Here is a 5440-nt window from a genome sequence, read left to right on the forward strand (position 1 = left end):
CTTCGGTAATTACCGAGGGCCAAAAGCCTTCGGTAATTACCGAGGGCCAAAAGCCTTCGGTAATTTCCGAAGGACGAATTTTCTGCTGTCCAGTAACCAATTATGGTGTAGTTTATGATCTGCTTTGATGTAGTTTATAAATGTAAGTAGAACTACAACAACCAGGGAATATGCAACGCTATAATCATTTCCCTACATCATATTTCATCCAACATATTCAAGTATATATTAATTTCGCATCAACATTATGTTGTTTAAAGATGATCCTTATATAAGTTTTCCAAACACCTAAGCACATCCAGTCACGGTCTAAACATCATAAAACCCAGTGCACTAAAATATATATATATATATATACCAACCAGAAAAATACACATAATAAACCATAAATTTCTAGTAAGTTGCATTTATTTCATCTCTCGATAGTCGACCTTGCTTCAGAAGTTGTTCCAACTTATCACGGCCAAGCGAGTGCCCAGTAAAAAGCATAGGACATTTAAGGCGCCAGCTAAAAGAGCAGCAGAGTCACCTGCATCTGCATAATGTCCATGGATGGCGACTGGTCAGATAGCACGCCCGCTGCCAATCTGTTCCCCAAGAGATTTGGACATCTGTATAATGTGGTTAAGTGCTCCGTCAACAAATTCAGGAATGTATGGCCAGAGAAGTTCTTTCGGAATATATTTATCTCTCGGACCAAATGGAATACGAACAATATAAGAACCACTACTCTCTCCCATGTCATCTCCATAATCATCCGCGTCTCTTGGTGTCAACATTTCTGTTGGCTCCGCATAACTCCAGTCTACATCCAGAGCCGCCACTTGTCTAGTTAGCAAATCAACCCGATAAACTCCTGGCATAGACCCCAATGCCCTCGCTAGTTCCACCACATACTTAACCTATTCAGCAGAAACAAAGACAGATGGAAAGATTTTAGTTTGCACATACTGGCAGTGTGAAAAAACAAAAGGAAGACAAAGATCCTTTTTGGATAAGTTTTTCCTTGAACACTGGCAGAAAAAGAAAACTAAAAAAAGTTGGAATAAACTTTCTATCAAAAGCTGAAACGAGTTGTTTTAAATAAGTCTATTTTGTATATAAATTAAAATCAGCATTTCGAAGAAATTAAAAAACAAATAAAAATGAAAGCGCTACCTGACCACCGGTATCAGAATCACGTCCTAGCTCCATATTCTCACCTCGTATTAGGCCATGAATTCTGCACACATATGCCCCTTCTTGTTAAAATCAAATAACGAAATCAAACCAATCATAGCTTAATCTAATCAGCGAATACACAGATTACACTCTGAACAGCAGAATAAAGAAACAAACAGTCTAACTTCAATATCAATCTACTTATCACCAGAGCTCGATTCAATTACACATTCATTACAATAAAAACAAAAGCAAAAAGACAGAGGTGAAGGACACCTACCTGACGAGTACAATGTAGAGCTTCTTCCCTTTCTGACTGTTGGCCCAAGTCAAAGTATAGTTTTCAAATTTTGATTTTTCTTTAACTGTAATAATTTTAGTTTGGAAAAACACCCTTCATTCCATCGAAGCAAGTTTCAATCAAGGTTTGGATATTGTAAGTTTCCTTAATAATTATATGAAAACTACGAGATATATATATATATATATCCAGAGTCATAAAATTTATAAAAGGGTCTGTAACATGGTTTTGGATTTATTAAACATTAATTTCTTTTTCAAAATGTATCAAGAAAGATTCTCATGAAACTAAAATTAGAAATATTACATTCTCATATATTTGATATAAAAGTTTTGCAAGCATATTCCATGAAATCATTAATTGCCAAAAATATAACTATTTATGTTTTTCTTACTTGTTGTTCTTACAGTAAAATATAGGAATATTATACACTTTTAAGATGGTGGAAATGATTTTCTTTAATAATTAACTTGTCGTTCATTCTTGACGACACTAAATATATATGCATTGAGTGTTATGATTTATGTATTTTTGTGGAAGAATTGAAATATAGGAATATTATACTCTACACAGCAGAATAAAGAAACAAACAGTCTAACTTCAATATCAATCCACTTATCATCAGAGCTCGATTCAATTACACATTCATTACAATAAAAACAAAAGCAAAAAGACAGAGGTGAAGGACACCTACCTGACGAGTACAATATAGAGCTTCTTCCCTTTCTGACTGTTGGCCCAAGTCTCCATGGCATCTGCAGAACTGATTCTGGGAAGCCTGGCTCTGTTGGCATCGCCGTGAGCTGACGCGTCACTGACCGGATCTCCCTTCTCTCCTTCCGACAAGTCCTCCGACAAATCCGCGGTGGCTTCCCTCCGCCCTCGCTCGCGCTCGAAGCGGCGCTTGTTCACTGTCTGCGCCGCCTCACTCTCCAACTACTCAAATCCATCACAACACACACAGCACGATCAATAGACATCATCAAGCAGAAAAATCACAACACATAATTGATAATAATTATAATCGACGGGATTGAGAATCGAGAATCGAGAATCAAGAATTGAGAATTGAGAGTCGATGATCGAACCTGCTTCTTCTGGCGAGCGAGGTTCCAAATCCGCCAGCACATGTTCTCCAACCTGGTGTTCCTCTCCTGAGGACTCCTGGTGGATGAAGCCTATAAAACGAAAAGGAGAAGATCATCGAAAAGAAGTGAATGAGCGGAATCAGAAAGAAAGGGAGAGCGAAAGAGCATACCTGAACCCATGAGCGGTAGAGATCGGTCTCATCAAAGCCGATGACCTCTTCGACGAAGTAGCGAGTAGGACTGAACCTGCCTCTCTCTCTGAGAAGCAGAGAGGACTTGGAACCTGTCGCAACACTCACAAGGACCAAAACCCCCGAACCCTAGCCATAAACCAGCCACCAACGAACCGCCGTCAGCGTCCGCAACAATAACCACTTCAAACCGCCTTAGGACAACAACCCACGCTTTAAACCAAAAAACTGCTTCGAACAGAGAGTAGGAAATGGAAGAGCGNTAAAACTTTATAAATAAGTGACGTTCGGCCTTAAGTCGAGCGTACGTTCTCATTGACGTTCGGCCTCATGTTGAGCGTTCGTCCTTATTGTCGTTCGTCCTTATTGTCGTTCGACCTTATATTGAACGTTCGTTCTACAGAGTGTTCGGTCTTATACTGAAGTGCTCGTTCTAAGTTGAGCTCGGTTTATACCAAGCGTTCGTTCTGATTGTGCTCGGTCATTGACCCAGCGTTCGTTCAAGGAGGGTTCGGTTACTTTTTATATAACTGAACGCTCGTCCTTACCATTGAATTCTGAGAGAACGTAATTGGCGTTCGTCCAAATTGTTAATGAACGTTCGTTCTTTGACTGGCAGTGTTGTTTTTTTTGAAATCAATTATATTGATTGTTTATCTAAACATTTTCTTACGGGTTTTATCCTTTGGATTCTACCTGGATTCTTTACCTTCAAAATATTTCTAAGTATCATCCATATCTTTTAAAGATCAGTATTTTCAAATTATGAAGTGTTGAAACGTGTTAAGTGAATAAATGGTTCGTTTCTTTTGTTCAGAAACGAGGATGTAGGAGTACTGTAACATGTTAAGTCCTGTTGATTAAGTGATGAACGTTCGTGGAATTAAGAGAGTGGAACACGGAATGAAAATGTGAATCAGTGAACTGTTTAATATGGTGAATGATATGTTGAACGAATTATTGGAACTGGATTTTATTAGCGTTCCAAGGAGGAACGTTTTTGATATGATTGATTATTGAGTTTTGTAAAGTATGACTGTGGGCATGCTAATGCTGGCTTGGTCCATCCTGATATTCCGTGATACTCATCTTCACGTAGAAGGGAGTAGTCATGCGTGGGAATGGCAGGAGACTCTATTCCTTAGAGGTACTTTGGATAGGGTTAACCTCGAGTGGCAGCTGTCGAGTGTAATACAGTTACCACACCACTCGGGTGCAAGGACGCCTGTAGCTACACGGTTCATACAGTCCGGACGGTCTGTCGTTTATACGTATCTATATGATTGTTAATTGATGAGCTTACATGTTGAATGTGTGGATTGATATGTAACTGTATGTGTTGATTTTATAAATTAAATATTATAAGCTTACCCTTGCATTTCCTTTGTGTTGTCTAATGTCCATGTATAATCCGTCTTGTCGAAATGCAATGATCATCCGTTGTGGATGTGAGCAGATGGTGGTGCATCCCTTGAGCAAGTACTGGAAGAAGAAAATTTGGAGGATGCCAACCTTGTGGACGTTGAAGTAAAATTGGAGCAGTAGGGATTAGTTCCGTAGTAGCAGCAGTAGTTAATTTTGGGTGTGCTGTATTCTGGCAGCCTGTATATAATTCTGCAGATTTGTTCCTGTAGATCTGTTTTGTATATTTTGCTAAAATTCTGAACACTGTAAACTCTACTGTAAGTTACTGTACAGTACTGTTTATTTATATAAGTGCTGTTTTCTTTTGGAGCAGCTGTTAATTACGCAAAGACTGTTTACTGTTACTGTTAATTGTGATAAATTCTGAATTATAGTGATTACTGTATTTTGGGATGTTACATTAGTGGTATCAGAGCAGTTTTGTTCTTTTAAGGAACACTGTAGGTATGAGTGCACTACGTTTTTGCTGTGTGCTTATTATATGTTAATGAGTTATTGTTTTAACTCTCGAACTTTACTAACGCTCGTTTTTCTCTGATCCAGAGAACTAATGGCGCCTAGACTTCCTCCTCCTCCCCAACCGAATGAGTCCGATACGTCCAGCAACACTAGGTTGTTGGAAACCGTAGTTGAACGACTGCATCAACAGAATACTACACTGATGGAGCAAAACGCCACTCTGATGCAGCAAAACCAAGCTGCTATGCAAGGATTGGAGGCATCGCGTGTCAATTCTGAAAACACGCAAAGGCAATTGATGGAGATCCTGGCTGCAACTAGAGGTGCGCCTGGAGCATCTTCTTCAAACGCTGCTCAACCAAATGCTGAATGGAGTTTGGAAAGTTTCCTTCAGCATCACCCTGCCAAGTTCAGTGGCAAATGTCTTCCTGATGAGGCAGATCATTGGCTGAGGGACATTGAGAAGATTTATAATGCAAAGAGGTGTCCTGACGACAACAGATTGGCGTTTACTGAGTACTTGTTGACTGGTGAGGCCAACCACTGGTGGACGAGTGTGAGGGCTATCCTGGCCGACACTCATGCTCCTATCACCTGGGAGGTTTTTAGAAACAAATTTTATGAAGAATATTTCCCAGACAGCGTTCGCTATGCCAAGGAAGTAGAATTTCTTCAGCTGGTGCAAGGGGGAAAATCTGTATCCGAGTACACAAATTCTTTCAAACAGTTGTTGAGGTTTAATACGATGGCCACTAGTGAAGAGTGGCAGTGTAGGAAATTTGAGAATGGATTAAGAAGCGACCTGAAGGTGTTGA

General features: G+C 39.6%; 1 pseudogene; it reads right to left on the reverse strand.

The window, feature by feature from the left end:
• Nucleotides 1-393: 393 nt before the first annotated feature.
• On the reverse strand, nt 394-5208 carry LOC148190999 (putative sucrose-phosphate synthase; annotated as a pseudogene).
• Between the last annotated feature and the right edge of the window lie 232 nt (nt 5209-5440).

Source organism: Vigna umbellata, chromosome 11 (assembly GCF_029865625.1).
Source record: "Vigna umbellata cultivar VRB3 chromosome 11, Vumbellata_1.0, whole genome shotgun sequence".
Taxonomy (NCBI): Eukaryota; Viridiplantae; Streptophyta; class Magnoliopsida; order Fabales; family Fabaceae; genus Vigna; species Vigna umbellata.